The sequence below is a fragment of the Cherax quadricarinatus genome, chromosome 89, assembly GCF_038502225.1.
Source record: "Cherax quadricarinatus isolate ZL_2023a chromosome 89, ASM3850222v1, whole genome shotgun sequence".
Lineage (NCBI taxonomy): Eukaryota > Metazoa > Arthropoda > Malacostraca > Decapoda > Parastacidae > Cherax > Cherax quadricarinatus.
In genome coordinates, this window is record NC_091380.1 from 11,344,483 (window position 1) to 11,363,494 (window position 19,012).

Genomic DNA, 19,012 nt, shown 5'->3' on the forward strand with positions numbered 1-19,012 from the left:
GGTCAGCAGCCTCAGCAACTTCCTCAGCTTTAATCAGGTTACGTTCTCTAATGAATGTTCGTATCTGGTGAGGAAGAGCTGTCAGGAACTGGTCAGCAACCATGAAGTCTCGAAGAGATTCATAACTGTGATCAATTCCTGAACTCTCTATCCAAAAGTCGAACAAACGAAAGAGTGTTACCTGTAACTGTTGAAAGTTCTGGCCAGGCTGTAAGGTGGCATACCTGAAATCTTTCCTGTAAGAATTAGTGTTTTTTTGATATGCTTTAAGGATTGCCTTCTTTAGTAGGTTATAATTACGTATGATATCCTGCGACAAAGTTGCATAGATATTCAAGGCTGTACCAGAAAATAACATTCCTAACCTGGTAGCCCAGGTGTCAGCAGGCCATTCACAGAGGGTAGCAGTATTTTTAAACCTGATAATGTATGAAGTTATGTCTTCCCCCTCTGTGAAGGGAGGTAAATTAGGTGTTGGAATATGTGCACTGACTGCACGTTGTTCCATTACTCCTTCCTCTAATTGTTGTTGTGTAAGAGATAACTTTTTATTCTCCAATTCAAGGCGAGATTTTTCGAGCTCACGATCCTTTTCTCTCTCTATTAACTCATGTTCTCTAGCTTTTGCGTCACGTTCTCTAGCTCTTTCCTCAACTTCTCTATCCTTTGCTCTTTCCTCAAGTTCTTTTAATTTAACCTGTTCTTCACGTATCTTAGCTTGTTCATCACGTATCTTAGCTTGTTCCTCACGTTCCTTAGCTCTTTCCTCACGATCAAGTCTATCACGCTCTCTTTGGTCTTCTCGCTCTCTTTCTAACTGTCTTTCTTGGATTTCTCTCTCAATTCTCTCTCTCTCCTTTTTCTCTTCTCTTTCGATTCTCTCTCTCTCCTTATTCTCTTCTCTTTCTATTCTCTCTCTCTCTCCTTTTCTTCTTCTCTTTCCCTTTCTAACTGTCTTTCTTCTCTCTCAATTCTCTCTCTTTCAAGTCATTCCTGGATCTTAGCACTAATGAAAGATTCTAAATTTTTCCCTGTTATTCCTAACTTACTTCCAGCATTCATCCAAAACTGGTATTCATCCATACTTGCAAGAATAACTTAAACTATCAGGGGAAATGAAACGGGTATTAAAGAAAACGGAGGGTTCAATTCCTGCTCCGCTCAAGCTGTAAATAAACCAGAGGGCTCGATCCCTGCTTCAATTAAACAATATGTATTAACGAAAACGAAGGGTTCTATGCCGGCTCTGAGCAAACAGTAAGTAGAATGGGGTCCCTTGACCATCCAATCTTCTCACCAACAAATCAAGAGTGTCCTATGACAGTTCCCTTGATACAATAAAGAGCTCAATGAAACAAGTTGTCACTGGAAAATCTCGGGTCCCTAGAGTCTAATCCTCCAAAGTGTTTCAAGCTCCAAAAAGGTGGCAGAATTAAATATTATATCCTGCGTGACTTGACTTACAATAAATTGAGACTATAACAATCACCAAATCTTTCAGATACCTGTACTGTAGTCCTACCATAGAGAATGATTACTCATGGAATATATATAGTATCAGTAGTTTCACTGCCGGCTTCTAGTTAAGGTAGGGTAAGTCAATCTCCCGTTTTTCCCGCCTTTTCACCCCCTCCCTGAAATTGATAGTTTGTCTGCCGGCTACTAGTTAAGGTAGGGTAAGTCACGCTCCCGTTTTTCCCGCCTTTTCTCCCCCTCCCTGAAATTGATAGTTTGTCTGCCGGCTACTTGTTAAGGTAGGGTCAGTCTAGCTCCCGCTATCCCTTCCCCTCCCTCTTCTCCCCCCCCCCGAAAGGTGACGTGTGGGGCTCTGGTTAAACAGTAAATCACTAGACTCACAGCTCCCAACTCTACTCTTGGATGTCAGAGAGGGTCACCTGGCAATCAACGAGTAGAACAGGAGAAGGACTAACGTCCAGAGACTTCTCCAGGTTGTATTGAAGTACCTGTGCACCTGTATAAAATTGCAGGACGTAACTCCACAGCATTGCAGCGGTAAAGAACCTGCTTTCCTGTCTTCGGGATAGAATACTCACTGGTATACTGTGAAGAACTAGCCAGTGGATGGTTACCAACACCTGCGACCCCCCCCCTTATCATCAGCAACGGCTACGGTTTCAACAACAGTGTCACCAACACCAGACACCATTGTAGATATTAGTGTTGAGTTCAAATGTTATTTTATTCATTTCATTTTTCATTTTTCTTTCAAATAGGATATACCTTTCATGTTTTGTTGTTTTATGTTTGATTTAATAAATAGTGTTTATCTTTGTGAATTATTATTTCTTTTTCTATTTATTAATTTTCCTGAGGAGGAGCCAGCCTGAGTAATACTGTCTGAAGTTGTTACAGGGCTGAGTAAGCCTTCACAAGGAGTGACTATGGGAGAGGTAACCACAGAGGAGGCTGCAAAAGATGGGACCCCAGAAGTGGGGGGACGTTTTGAAACACGGGAATAAGAAACACGAGGTAGTCTCCCTTGGAAGCAGAGATGAGAAACTGCCATGGCATAAGGGAGACCTTCTGCCTCTTTGAGGTAATGGATTTCCAGCTCATTTAAGTAGACTTGGCAATGGCGAGAGTACGAAGGGTGAGCCTCATGACAATTAAGGCAAGAGGGAGGTCGATTGCAAGACGTATTTGAATGGTCATCGGCACCACAGACTGGGCATTCGGCTATAGATTTGCAATATTTCGCTGGATGGCCAAATCACCAGCAATTTCTACACTGTTGTGGTGTAGGGATCACCTTTTGAACTTGTAACCGATGTCCTGCTACATAAACTGAGGATGGGAGTTCACGGCTGTCAAAAGTTAAATGACCCACATTGCTAGGGTATCGTCTCCGCCCGCGGGCAGGAAGAACATAAGTGTCTACCTTGAGGATTGGGAGATCTTGGAGTTCCAGCTGTTCAAGAATGTCATTGCCACATGTCTGGAAATTTTGTTGAACTATGGTATGGGGCAGAATGATGGTACCACTACAAGAATTGAGGGAATGATGTTTTTCAATAGTGGCAGGAACAGTATCTATATGGGAAAGAAAAGAAAGATCATGAGCTTTGGTAGCATTCTGTGCAGTGATGATGCGCATACCGCTCTTAAACCCTTTGTCAGGCAATGTCTGATATAATGAAATTTCACACTTAACTCCTTTAGAGTGGATAGAGTAACTCAATATAAGATGAATGAGGCCATATAAATGGAATTCTGATGGTTAGTTTCTGAGCAATTGCTAATCTGCGAAAGGTAGTTAAACTCGCCCATGCCCAAAATGGGGAGTATAAATTTGAATGTTGCAAACTTGCAGTTAATAAAACACCCAATAACTATTTTTAAAATTTATTATGCAAACATACAATATCAAAAACATCAATGGAACTTGTATCAAAACATTTTGTAAATATTAGAAAAATATAAAAATGAAAGAAATAGCAACAAGGACACATTGCAAAGTCCCATATTCCTGAGATTCATGAGGAAGAGCAATCATTGTATATTACTAATTGCTAGAATGGAAGTCTATGAAGCAAAGGGTCATTTTGGAGGTCAACCTGGGACCACTTAGGCTCAACTTGAAGAGCAAGATCATTAACATGTTCCTCATCAGGGTACTCCTCGATCGTAATGCCTCTCTTTTTCTTGACTAATTTCTGCTTTTTGGCTGGCCTTTCTTCCTCTTTATCATCACTTGACACCTCTGCATCCAGTGGCAAGTATTCATCACCACTATCAAGCAATTCAGGGTCATCTACCTCTGGTTCTGAGTCACTGTCATCCAGAATGCAGACATATTTTGACCTGGTATTGGAGGACTCCCCATAAAACAATTTCTCATTGATCTGGAAGGACAATAAAAACGTTCTGTATACATCCAGACTACTACCGAATTCATATATGCAGTAGAATTTTTTTTATAAATATTTATTTTACTGAAAGTGGACTATGTCCCTACTCGGGCAGAGGCAGTCCTGACTGCCCTTCTTTTGTTGCACTTTTTTCAACTGCATGCTACACTCACATTATGCTTCACACAGACTTTATATATATATCAAAATATGCCTAAACTATTCATGTATACACTAAGCACAACAATCAGTACTTACCGACATTGTAGAGGATAAAATCAAAGAGTATATTAGTGACACTAGATGGAAAAAACCCACTCTGGGTGATGCCAAGCCAGAATTGTTCACATTTTGTTCTCTCAACCAATGGGAAGCCAGCAAACGCCATCACCACTTAGCTGAAGCGACTCAGGGAAGGCTTGTGATTGGTCAGAATTAAAGAATGGGAATCCAGATGCTCAGCACGAGTAGGATGACATGCGTAAAGGTGCACGTGTTTAAAGGCAGTCAAAACTGCCTCTTCCCGACAAAGGGTTAAAAGCATGAAAAGAAATATCTTTACCAACATGGCGTAGGAGTGCCTTGCCAATACTGTGGTCGGAAAGATAGGTGGTAGAGGAAGTCGGTCATAAAGTGAAGAATTTAGTCCATTGTGCATTCTGAAACTGAGCATGGAAAGGGAGTGCAGGACGTGTCGATCTTATCTGAGAAGAACGAGGAGGTGGAGAAGTATCATCAGCAGGTAATTGTCGTTGGCGTTTAGGTGTGGGACCAGAGTTGGTCTGATATGGAATGGGCAGGCGGTTTGAAAATTGCCACACCGTAGAGGGAGAGGCTGGAAGCATAGTCAAAGGAGAGCGGAGGTCAGATAAATTGAAGGAGTCAGTCGAGACCTCAGTACCTGAAGTGGGTGAGGAAACAGCACCCACAAGAGGTACAGAGGCATGAGGAGTGTCCGAAGAGTGGTCCAAAGATGAGGCGGGGTCAGAATGGGGTGCAGTATCAAGAAGGGGCCCGGGGGTAGCAGGTTCATGGATTGGGTTATCCATGGTTAGGTTACTTCTTTTTGTTTTTAAGAAAAAAAAAAGTAGAAAAAAATAAAAATAAAAAAAAAAAGAATAAAAAAAGGGGGGACTGGGGAGGGATAGTTCCTAGGAGGAATGAAGGGGCCAGAAATCTCCCTCCATGCCCAAGAGGACCTCAGCACCGCAAGTAGCGTAGATGCAGCATGGAACCCGTGCCATACCCTACCCATCATGCCAGTAAACCAGCAATCCGGGATAGCAACCTCACATCTGCCGAGCTACCTCGGTGGACAAAAGAGAGGGCAGCCGGATATCTGCCACAAAGCATACCTCCTTTGGCCACCACTCCCAGAATCCGAAAGGTGGCTTCCAGAGATACACCCATCGCTTGAAAGACACCTAAAGCCACTCTCCGGGATAACGGAGAGGGATCGGGACATCCCCAGGTGATCCATATTCCACGGCAAACTACACCACCGTCAAGAACCTCAACAGAATGGGATGGACCCCGGTACCCTTTCCCCTACCTAGGAACTAGCGTGCCTGTGGGAAAAATCCCAAAGGCCAAAAAGAGGAAGGGCAAGAGGGGTGGGGAGGAGGAGGAGGAAAGGGAAAAGGGGAGGATGGGGAGGATGGGATAGGGAAGGGGGGATTGGGGGGTAATTAGGTTTGGTCTGAGGAAGGAGACTGACAGGTCTAATTCCTCAGACCAAGAGCCTCTTCACCATGCCAAGGAGCCCCCCTTGAAGAGGATCTTAATTATAACGCTCACCAATTTGACTGGAGATTAATGTGTCATGTACAGGACCCCCCCTTTTGCCTACATTTATGAAAAATTTACTGGCCAGAATTTAAACATAAATTAGACAGCTTATCTGAGGTTCCTGGAGTTGTCCTGTCCTGTTGCCTGATACTCAAATTATGCAGGAATGCACATCCAACAATTTTGGCTCCTATTTGAGAGGTGTCAGCCCAATTTTAACCTCTAGAGCACGAAAATTCTTCCAATTTCACTAACTTTCTGTTGACCAGTTCAAACAGAAATGGCGAGTGTCTTCTGCGCAGGCGCAGCTTCTTCCCATTTTCGATAGGTTAGCTTTAGCGCCATTAGGATTGCGTGCCTCATTGTGCTCCGGGTTTTCTGGTGTTTTCACGGTCGCTCTTATGTGCTAGAATTTTAATTTGTGTCATCAGTCCTATACGATACATCCCTCTAGCGCCTGGAACCAATCTTGGGCGGAAAACATTATATACTGAGTCAAAAAAGGAGAATTAGTGTGCACTACCTAGCAGAGTTTACTGCCAGAGGGGAATCATAGGCCTGTGTCCCGTGTGAAAAAAATAATAATAATTGAACTTTTCGTGTCAGAGGAAAGAAAGTCTCCCTGATAACATTGAGTATACATAGTGTATAGTGTATACTACAGTGGCTCCCTAGTATATTGTTGATAAAGGCTAAAGTGTCATTTGAAAACAGGTGAATTTGTAAATGAAGTGATAAGCCTATAGAGGCTGGTGCCAGAAGTCGCCAGAAACTTACCACAGGTCAGCTGTTTTTAATAATCTTCCTGGCTTGCTAGTGTACTCGCATATAATCTAGTGATACCAGTGAATAGCAGAATACAGTGTTGTAGTAGCAACTAACCAGTATTATAATGGTACTTAGTGGAGTGGAGTGACTTTCATTAGTTTCTTTTTTCTTGAAATACCAGATGTATACTGTGAATTTCATATAACCTGTAGTTACCAGCGGTCGCAATATACACAACCAGAAGCAAATATTACTACAGAAAAAGCGTCCTTCCTCCAAAATTTCCACCAGTCAACTATAGTGATAATAGAGCATTTAATGTGGTGGAGACGGAAAAAAAAATAGAAAAGCTAGATACAGCGATTGATAAACAAGGGTTGAGGTCGACGGTTCGTCATTGTAGGAGATGCCAGAAATCACCGGTTTCTTCAACACGCAAGTTATACTTTTGTATCAATCAAATCACATATTACTCGGGTAGATAATTTCCAGTAGATCCTTCATGTGTTAGCCCAAAATCACCGACCAGTATGTTTTAAATAAGCGACCCACTGATCAGATCAGATCGACTGGTCCGAACCCTTGACTGGTCCGAACCCTTGACTGGTCCGAACCCTTGACTGGTCCGAACCCTTGACTGGTTTCAAACGGTTTCGTTGGACAATAAAGCAGACTGTAAACGGATGGGGTTGTAGGCGCCCTTATAAACACAAACATTAAATATATATCAGGAACGTGCATGGTAAGCTGTCCAATATACAAAAACAGTTAGAAACAGAAATACAAATAGCTAGAGCTTCATTTAAGGAGGTTATTAATAGAATATTCAAGAGGTTGCTAGTAGAATTGCAGTAAATCAACCATTCAAATCATTATGAAGCTGTGTGTAGTCTGTGGTCAGTCAAACAAATGGGCTTCCAGTTAGTTTAATATGTTTATTATGCACCCCATACCCATCCTGTGGGCGGTAGTCAAAAGATTACAGAGGTACATAATGGGTCCAGGGACTGGGCCTCAAAGTTTTGATAGCTGAGCAAGTTACAGAGGTAATGAATTCACAATTTACAAAGGTAATGAACTCACAATTTACAAAGGTAATGAACTCCAGGTAGGTCTAGTCACAATCATGACAAGTTACAAAGGTATTTACAGATTACAGAGGTACACAATGGGTCCAGGGACCGGGCTCCAAAGTTTTGATGGCTGAACTAGGTACAAGGTAATGAACTCACAAGTTACAAAGGTAATGAACTCACAAGTTACAAAGGTAATGAATACTGTAAGAATAGTTACTTACGTTTATACATAGCTGCAATCATGAACAAATTTTAGAGTAATGAGCAATTCACACTTCCACACCCGGTCACAACTGTAGTGAGTTATTGGTGCAAATGTTGATTGCTGAGTCTCTCTGTCTCACACACACACACATACAAATTCATACACACACACACATAAACACACACACACACACACACAAACTCATACACACACACGCACACACACTCATACACACACACACACACACACACACACACACTCATACACACACACACACTCATACACACACACACACTCATACACACACACACTCATACTCACACACACACACACACACACACACACACACACACACACACACACACACACACACACACACACACACACACACACACTCACACACTCACACACTCATACACATACACACAAACACACACAAACGGGCTTCCACATGGATAAATTGTCATTTGTGTGGAAATTGGTGTCACGCCCCTTATGCAGATATCCAAGAACTAGCTACAAGCTGTGTTAAAACAGGGAAATTTTTTGGGTATGCCCAAATGAGATAAATCTGTGGACTAAAATCACAAGGGTATTAAAAGAGGACAACATCAAAGCTGCTTTCATAGACAACCTGGAAGCTTTCTACAACAGATGGGAACATAAAAAGTCTGTGCTGAATGGTACTGCCCTTGATACTGGCCATGTAGTCAGAAACTGTAAGGCTGGAGATGAAGTCCTGGTAGTCAGTAAATGTGGGGCTGATAGTGCTGTCCTGGGAGACAGTAATGGTGAAGCTGGAGGTGCTGTCCTGGGAGACAGTAATGGTGAAGCTGGAGGTGCTGTCCTGGGAGACAGTAATGGTGAAGCTGGAGGTGCTGTCCTGGGAGACAGTAATGGTGAAGCTGGAGATGCTGTCCTGGGAGACAGAAATGGTGAAGCTGGAGATTTTGTCCAGGTAGTCGGGAACTATATGCAGGAAGGAATACATATAAATGACCTCATAGGGGACAGGAGCCATAGTAGGGAAACAAGTGCAGTCAAAGATAAGATAAAACCAATATTGCAAACTAGAAATACCGCAGGAAATAGCAAACAAGAGGACTCCATTAGCAATAGTGAGGATATATTACCAAAAACAACTGGTGGGAGCTCCATTGTTGGTGCTAGGGAGGATAGAAGTAAGACAGGGAAACATGCACCAGCAGGGAATACAGTCACAGAAACCCAAGGCAAAAGGAAACCAAGCCTGTGCACATACTATGCACTTGGTATCTGCTGGCATGGGAAATCTGGAAAAACAGATGGGACGTGCAACTATGACCACCCTAGAAAATGCCATGCCCATATGACAACAGGAAAATGCAAACTCCCTTCCTGTAAGCTTTTTCACCCTAAACTGTGTACCTCTTCAGTACAGGAAAGACTGTGCTATAACCTAAATTGCCAGGCATACCATCTAAAGGGGACAAAAAGATACAAAACATCCAGGCCATGGGAAAACCTGGGTAGCCACAGCCACTCAAGAGGGAGAGGTTTTTTAGTGCCAGGAAGGAAAAAAAACTGGCAGGAAATGGCAGAAATCGTACACCAAATCCAGTCATTCCTGGAGTGGAACAACAGTCGATGGCCTCCACTCCAAACCAACAGATACAGATACTAATGCCGGAAAAAAAATCCTTCCCCAGTACCAACAATACCACCAGTCCGATAACATTCTTCTTTGCAAATATACAGGGTCTAAAGCCAGCAACAAACAACAAAATACCTTTCATCCGTGGACTGCTTGCAGAGGCAAAGGCAATGTTCACGGCTTTCACTGAGACCCACATAAAGGATCACTTGGACAACGAAATATGGATCCCAGGTTACAACCTATACAGATGTGACAGAGTGAACAGGCAAAAGGGGGGGGGGTTGGCCTGTACATTGCAGAGTCACTTGTTTGCACAGAACTGCTTAATGCCTCAAATGATGTAGTGAAAGTTTTAGCAGTAAAGGTCGAGAACCAAAACCTAGTCATTGTGGTAGTCTACAAGCCTCCGGATGCAACATCCCAGCAATTCCAGGAACAGCTGTTAAAAATTGACCACTGTCTGGAAAATCTTCCAGCTCCTGCACCCAACATCTTGCTCCTGGGGGATTTCAACTTAAGGCACCTAAAATGGAGGAATATAGCAAATAATATTGTTGCAGTAATAACACCAGGAGGCAGCTCTGATGAAAACTCACACTCACACGAGCTTTTAAATCTCTGCACAAAATTCAATTTAAACCAGCAAATAATAGAGCCTACTAGACTGGAGAATACACTAGACCTCATCTTCACTAACAATGATGATCTGATAAGAAATGTCACCATATCAAAAACAATATACTCAGATCACAACATAATTGAGGTTCAGACATGTATGCGTGGAGCCCCAGACCGACATAATGAGACTAGTCACGAGGGAGCATTCACCAAATTCAACTTCAATAACAAAAACATAAAGTGGGACCAAGTAAACCAATTCCTAACCGATATAAGCTGGGAAGATATACTAAGCAACACAGACCCCAACTTATGCCTAGAACAGATTAACTCGGTGGCACTCGATGTTTGCACAAGGCTTATTCCTCTAAGAAAAAGGAGGAGTAGATGTAAAATAGAAAGAGACAGGCGCTCCCTTTACAGGCGACGGAAAAGAATAACAGAGCGGCTAAAAGAGGTCAATATATCTGAAATGCGTAGGGAGACACTGGTCAGAGAAATAGCAAGCATCGAACTTAAGCTAAAAGAATCCTTTAGGAGTCAGGAATCGCGGGAAGAACTAAAAGCCATAAATGAAATCGAAAGAAACCCAAAGTATTTCTTCTCCTATGCCAAATCAAAATCGAGAACAACGTCCAGTATTGGGCCCCTACTTAAACAAGATGGGTCCTACACAGATGACAGCAAGGAAATGAGTGAGCTACTCAAGTCCCAGTATGACTCAGTTTTTAGCAAGCCGCTAACCAGACTGAGAGTCGAAGATCAAAATGAATTTTTTATGAGAGAGCCACAAAATTTGATTAACACAAGCCTATCCGATGTTATCCTGACGCCAAATGACTTCGAACAGGCGATAAATGACATGCCCATGCACTCTGCCCCAGGGCCAGACTCATGGAACTCTGTGTTCATCAAGAACTGCAAGAAGCCCCTATCACGAGCCTTTTCCATCCTATGGAGAGGGAGCATGGACACGGGGCTCGTCCCACAGTTACTAAAAACAACAGACATAGCCCCACTCCACAAAGGGGGCAGTAAAGCAACAGCAAAGAACTACAGACCAATAGCACTAACATCCCATATCATAAAAATCTTTGAAAGGGTCCTAAGAAGCAAGATCACCACCCATCTAGAAACCCATCAGTTACACAACCCAGGGCAACATGGGTTTAGAACAGGTCGCTCCTGTCTGTCTCAACTATTGGATCACTACGACAAGGTCCTAAATGCACTAGAAGACAAAAAGAATGCAGATGTAATATATACAGACTTTGCAAAAGCCTTCGACAAGTGTGACCATGGCGTAATAGCGCACAAAATGCGTGCTAAAGGAATAACAGGAAAAGTCGGTCGATGGATCTATAATTTCCTCACTAACAGAACACAGAGAGTAGTTGTCAACAGAGTAAAGTCCGAGGCAGCTACGGTGAAAAGCTCTGTTCCACAAGGCACAGTACTCGCTCCCATCTTGTTCCTCATCCTCATATCCGACATAGACAAGGATGTCAGCCACAGCACCGTGTCTTCCTTTGCAGATGACACCCGAATCTGCATGACAGTGTCTTCCATTGCAGACACTGCAAGGCTCCAGGCGGACATCAACCAAATCTTTCAGTGGGCTGCAGAAAACAATATGAAGTTCAACGATGAGAAATTTCAATTACTCAGATATGGTAAACACGAGGAAATTAAATTTTCATCAGAGTACAAAACAAATTCTGGCCACAAAATAGAGCGAAACACCAACGTCAAAGACCTGGGAGTGATCATGTCGGAGGATCTCGCCTTCAAGGACCATAACATTGTATCGATCGCATCTGCTAGAAAAATGACAGGATGGATAATGAGAACCTTCAAAACGAGGGATGCCAAGCCCATGATGACACTCTTCAGGTCACTTGTTCTATGTAGGCTGGAATATTGCTGCACACTAACAGCACCTTTCAAGGCAGGTGAAATTGCTGACCTAGAAAATGTGCAGAGAACCTTCACGGCGTGCATAACGGAGATAAAACACCTCAATTACTGGGAGCACTTGAGGTTCCTGAACCTGTATTCCCTGGAATGCAGGCGGGAGAGATACATGATTATATACACCTGGAAAATCCTAGAGGGACTAGTACCGAACTTGCACAAGAAAATCACTCACTACGAAAGCAAAAGACTTGGCAGACGATGCAACATCCCCCCAATGAAAAGCAGGGGTGTCACTAGCACGTTAAGAGACCATACAATAAGTGTCAGGGGCCCGAGACTGTTCAACTGCCTCCCAGCATACTCTGCCTTGACAAAAAAACTGAAAGATAGACTGCAAATCACCCAGAACAAAATCGTAAGATTCATCCTGGGGCTGGGACCAAGAGAACATGTAGGCCAGGATGAATTACAGCAGTTGGATATGCTGAATGTTGAAGACAGAGTAAAACAACTGAAGCTAAATCATGTTTATAAAATTGCTCACAAACAGTGTCCAGAATATCTTGCTGTCAATTTTGTCAAGGTTGGGAACCAAAGCAATCATAGTACTAGGGGGAGAGAGCACAACTTTGTAGTACCCACAGTCATTGGCCAGGCTTCAAACACCTTTTATTGTACAGCAATAAAGGAATGGAACAGACTACCCACAAATGTCAAGGCCAGTCATAGCTTGAACCAGTTCAAGAAGACTGCCAAAAAGTGTCTGATGAATGAAGCAACAGAAAGGGAGGGGAATGATTTTCTATTTTTTAGCTAAAATACGTGTAAATTTTACCTTATCCCTAGTAATGACCCTCGTATTGTAGATAGTCTTAATGACCCTCGTGTAGTAGATAGTCTTAATGACCCTCGTGTAGTAGATAGTCTTTTTAGTATGATAATAAGATGTTATCTTCATTATAGAATAATAAGAAAATATTATAACCTTTATATTATAATAATAAGGTAAAAGGACCCCAATGGAAATAAGTCACTCTGTCTGACTTTTTTGGGTTATCCCAGGTTCTCTACACATATGCTGCTATGTATGATAATTCTATGTAACTGTATTTGTGTATACCTGAATAAACTTACTTACTTACTTACTTACCAACAGACCCCTGGCAGTCTTCAAGCTGGCACTGGACAAGCACCTAAAGTCAGTTCCTGATCAGCCGGGCTGTGGCTCGTACGTTGGTTTGCGTGCAGCCAGCAGTAACAGCCTGGTTGATCAGGCTCTGATCCACCAGGAGGCCTGGTCACAGACCGGGCCGCGGGGGCGTTGACCCCCGGAACTCTCTCCAGGTAAACTCCAGGTAATAAAAAAGTTCAACAGGAACTTACAACAGACATGAAAAGCAACTCCAATATTCCTATTGGTCAATGTTAGGTAAGTAATTAAAGTAAATAAAAGTCTGGCTAAGAGACTGACCATCTTGTATCAATGTTGGAGGGAAGATCTCAAAATTAACCCTCCAATTTAGTCTCCAAGACTGCTGTCACCTCTGTAGTCGACAGATAAAGTCTACTCCCCAAGCCAAACATTTCATGAATAATGATACCTGTCACAATGTCTCTTACCAAACCGGTATTGTACACCATTTATAATGTGAAAACATAAAAGTTAGAGAATCTGGTCAAGGAAAAAAGGTATCAAAACTGGTGAAGTCGAAATGGTCTCAAAACAACCCAGGTTATACCGAAACACCTAAAGTTTCCTCCCCAAGTGTCAGTATTGTGAACTTTGTAAATAATGCAACATTAGACTTGCCGAAGACATAAAATACATCGAACACCCACCAGAACCACTACTCAAATCCCAAAACCCACCAACATCCCTTTAGAAACTATGTGCAGAAACAGACTGCACACACCTTCTGAAGGTCATTGGTGGGTTCCAAGGACCACAGTATGCCTTCAGGGAAGATAACTCTCGCCTGTTCTATACCTTACCTATTCCACTTAACACCATCTAATTCTATAAATTTTGATAATAGAAACTAAATAACTGTACATACACCACAACTATGTAGCATACCCCAGGTACAGGCCTTTTTTATTTGCAGAGCCGTGGTGGGGCAGGGGATGATGAAGGGAGGTAAAGGTAAGATCAAGGGGGGTTCCAAGTGAAATCTGGGGGGGTCTAGGTAAGATCAAGGGGGTCTATCTAAGATCAAGTGGGTCTAGGTAAGATCAAGGGGGCCTAGGTAAGATCAAGGGGTTGTAGGTGAGATCAGGGAGGTCAATGTAAGATCAAGGGGGTCCTACTCAGACCTACTAACAATAGTAGTAATGAGGCAGATAGCATCAGTTCTGCCATTTTTAGTAGTCTGAGGTATGATACAATTTTAAAATTTCATGACAAGTGTTGCAACACGGGAAAGTGGACAGTCAGGTATAACACTAACTTCACCACAAAGACTTCCTCATGCACAAGTCTTCTAACACAGGCTATTGTGATCACCTCTTGTCTCCAGTGTTGTCTTGTTTGTCAAGAGGATTCTGCAGCAATTAAAAACTGGAAGGTAAGCTGCTTAATATACATTACAACCTAACCAACACCGGGTCACCATCTGTTAAAGACCCAGACCGGGACAAAACCGGTGAACTTACTACATACCTAGCAAAATCTACTCCTAATATCCCTTAAATATAGGCGTCTAAATGGCAAAATAAATATTAAAAAAGTCAACTCGCACTACTTTCCTTTGAATCAAACCTGATTGATTTTCATCGACCTGTATCCCGAGAGTTTACTGCCCCCCCCCTTTCCCCGTTATTTCAAACTATTTTACATAAGTGCACATTTACTCAAATAAAATTTCCTCATTGTCCTCATCGCTCTCGGGCCGTGTGGACGTACTGCGCAAAAGCTCCTGCTTCCTCTGTTGCGCAACTTCCTGTTTTCACCAAGATGGCTGCCAGTAGCCGCAGGAGGAGTAACACTGTGTGTGTGTCGACTTAGTCAAAGGAGCAATTTACCATACAAATGCCTCTGTTTTACTGCCGACAATCATCAGGGATACTTTTTGTATTGCCAACGATGAGTTACATGGGATTGCTCTGAATGGTTCTACAAGGATTTTCGTCAAGTTCTGCACAGTGGAAGCTTATGAAAGGACGGTAACTAACTACCAGGAGAGATGTATCACCGTTTCATCTGGGCTGGAGGTACACCTGCGGGATGCCTCCAAATACTACACCTGGGTGAGGATTCGGAATGTTCCTTTTGAAGCAGATGACCTGGATATTCGAGACGCATTTCGAAGCTATGGTGAGGTACATGCTGTGACTTTGGAACGATGGACGGATGGAATCTACACGGGGCTTCCTGCAGGATCTTACAATATCAAGATGACTTTGAGAACACCTATCCCCTCGTATGTTGTTCTGGAGGATTTTAGGACACAGGTGTTTGTGACCTATGCAGGACAACGTAAAACGTGTCGACTGTGTGGTGCTTTTGATCACATGGCAACCGGGTGTGGTAAGGCTGCAGCTCCACGGTCAAAGGAAATGACAGTAGCCACAGAGTCATTGGTGGTTCCTTTGCTGCGGTGGTTGAAGCAAGCAAAGGAAATTGGGTGGACAAAGTGTACGCTGTGGAGGAACGTTGTGTGACGCTACCAGAGGCTTCGGTAGCTCCCCCACAGGAAGAATCTGAAGTGGAGCAGCAGCCTGTGGGAGTGGGGGAGGCTGGTGACCTACAGGAATTATCTGAACCTCTGCAGGAGATGATTAAGTCCTTCCTAGACGTGCCAGCGGAGGAGAACCTCACTCTTGACGGGGACTTCTGATGGTTGAGGATCTGACTGGACAGGCCATGGGATCGCCGAGGTCAGGATCTGGCATGTTGCAGTTGTTGCAGGTGGAGGCTCAGGTGCACAGGGGGAGTGGAAATAATGACATGGAGATTGAGGGGGCTTCTAGGAAGAGAGCTGGAGGCCTGTCGGATGACGAGGTCATTACTCCAGCTCAGAGACCTGGCAAGAAGACGTGGGCCAGAGTAACTAAGAAAGAGCAGAGTAGTGCACAGCGGAGGGAGGGAATCAAGGAGGGCAAGAGTGTACGGGAGAAGTCAGGAGTAATAAAAAGTGTTATAGACAGAACACAGACATAGAGGAAAGCCACCTTTTTTGCATCTTTAAGTGCTTAACTATAAATGTGAATGGCCTCAGAGCTGAAGTTAAACGTGTATGGTTCGAGAATGTTTTGAGGCATTTTGATGTTGACGTGTGCTTTATATAGGAACACAATTTTAAGTGTGGCAGAGAGTTGAGGTTGAAAGGATTTAGGAGGTACGCTGGTAGCTCAAGGAAAGTAAAGGGTGGGGTGGCAGTGGCAGTGAGGGAATCCAGCCCATTCCAAGTGCTCGCATGGGAAGAGGGGGGGAGGGGAGCATGGTGAGGGTGGAGGAGCTCTGGGGGGAGATTAGTGTGTTTTCTGGGGATATATATGCCGGCTGATAGTAACAGACGGATAAAGGTGAATTTTATACGGGAGGTTCTGCTTTTCCACTTGCGGGGTTTACCCATGGTTTCCATAGTAGGTGGGGACTGGAATTGTGTAATTAGAAATAAGGATGTGGAGCTGAGGGGTGCAGGGTGTGTGCTTGGGGTGTTGAGGGATTTGTTGAGAGATGCAGGGGTTTATGATGTAGTCAGGGGTGATGGGTGGAAAGTGGAGCACACGTTTATGCGGAGGGGTTATGCTGCCAGATTAGATCGCATATACATAACTCTTGAGATTACAGTAGAACGTGTGCTGACGGTTGACGTAGGTTTTTCGGACAATCGTGCAGTGTTGGCAGAGGTGGCATGGGATGGTATGGTTCGCCGGTATGCAGGTTATTGGAAAATGAATGTGAGGTTACTTCAGGGGGAGGGGAAGGGGTTTACATTCAGGGACTGGTGGAGACAAATCTGGGAGGCACGCAACATCGAGGAGGTGGTTTTGGGATGGTGGGAGATGCAAGCTAAATGGTGGACTAAGGATTATTACCAGCATAGAGGACGGGATGAGGCACGGTGGAGGTTTGGATTACAGAAATACGTTGAGGGGCAGCTCAATGATTGCTATGAAGGGGGTGGGGGTGGTAGGCATGGAGAAATAGAGGTTTTAAGGGGAAGATTGAAGGATATACAGAATTCTCCTTTTGATGCGATACGTGTGAGGAAAGGATTAGAAGAGGTACTATAGGGTGACAAACCGTCAGGATGTGTTTTGCGGAGGTTCAGGGAAAGACAGCAGATGAACATGATTATGGGATTAGAGGTGTGAAAAGGGGTGGGGGGCTATAGGGTGAGGCAGGTACTAAGAACCACTGATGGAATGAGTAACTATGCTGATCATTGGTTCAGGGAGAATTTTAAGTAGGGGGAGGGTGGAGGGAGGGAGAGATTATAGGGGAGGGAATTCAGGGAATTTTAGGGGAGGAAGAGAGGGCAGAGCTTGAGGGTAGGATCAGTGAGGAGGAGGTGGGGGCGGTAATGAGCTTGAGTAGGGGAAAAGCACCAGGGATGGATGGGATTCCTAACGATTTCTATATTGCACACTGGGATTGTATGAAGGAATGTCTGGTCTCTTTGCTTAACTGTATGAAGGAAGGGGGGAGTGTTGGGGTAAATGCAGGGCATGGGTGTAGTTGTTTTGGTTTATAAATGAGAGGGGAGGACCCTGGGTGCCTATAGGGCGATATCCCTCATGTGCGCTGAATATAAGATATTTGCGAAGGTTTTGGGTAATCGCATGAAGAAGGTGATTGACCTTGTTCTGCATAAAGGCCAGTATGGGATTCTAGGTCGAAGTATGTGTGAGGGGCATGGAAGAATTAGGGATTTCGTGGAGGGCAGACTTGGGGATCGATTGGAGGCGTTCTTATGACTGTGTTGATAGACGTATGTTGTGGCGTGTTTTACAAAAACAGGGTTTTGGGGATGAGATTGTGCAGTGGGTGACTGCTTTGTATACACCTGCAAGGGTCAGGGTACAAGTTAATGGGAAGTTAGGGCTGCCGGTACAGATGGGGAAGGGTTTGAGACAGGGTTGTCCCTTGTCACAAATCCTCTTTTTTCAAATTCAAATTCAAAGTTCATTCTCTATAAGGATTACAATGCTGAGTTTACAAAATTTGGTTATTGTGTGGTTTACATGTAGTAAAATACTAATTACAGAGGGGACCACTAGAACACCTAGCATGGCTAGGCATTTCGGGCAGACTTAGATTAATTCTTAATTTTAAAATATTACAAATTATGAGGTAAGTTGGTATTATGGCTAAGTGACTAAATACTAGTTTGTGAGTTTAGCAATGTGAATGCTTTTGTTTTGGCACAATACATAGTTTCAGTATGCATGCATGCAGGACCCTTTTTATAGGCTTATAGAGGAAGGAGTGTGGGAACGGGGAGGGAAGGGTCCTGGCAGATGTGGGATAGTGGGGTATGTGGATGACACCACAATTTTGGTGGGAGGGGAAATAGGATTGGGGAATGTGGGATGTATAATAGAGATTTTTGATGGGGCGACTGGGATGAGGGTTAATGGAGCAAAGTCTAAGTTAATGGAAGAAGGTACGTGGGTGGGGGGAAAGGTTTGGGGGAATTGTATGGGTGGAACGTTGTGGATAGAATTAAGATCTGCATGGTGGTGTACATGGCAGAGGCTGGGGAGGCACAGAGGGTAAATTCAAGGGACGTTGTGAGTACAGCGATGGGTAGGATGCGAGGGTGGAGGACCTGGGATGTAACGTTGCAGCAGAGGGTGATGGTGGTAAACACACTGGTGTATAGTAAAGTGTGGGGAGTGGCAGAAGTATATCCCCTGAGGGCGTGTGATATTCAGGAACTGGAGAGGGGGGTTTTGAGGTACGTGGGGGGTTATGGGAGGCCATGGCTTTGGAAGGAGGTGGTGATGATGGACGTGCAACTGGGTGGGCTGGGGCTCATACCTTTGTACACATGTGTTAAGGCAGTATATGTGAAGCAGAGGTACCTAAGGGTGGGAGGGGAGAAAGGTATAAGGGTGGGAGAGGTCATGGAGAATGTGAGGAAATGGTGGAAGGGGAAGGCATTATTGATGTGTGAAGATATGATGC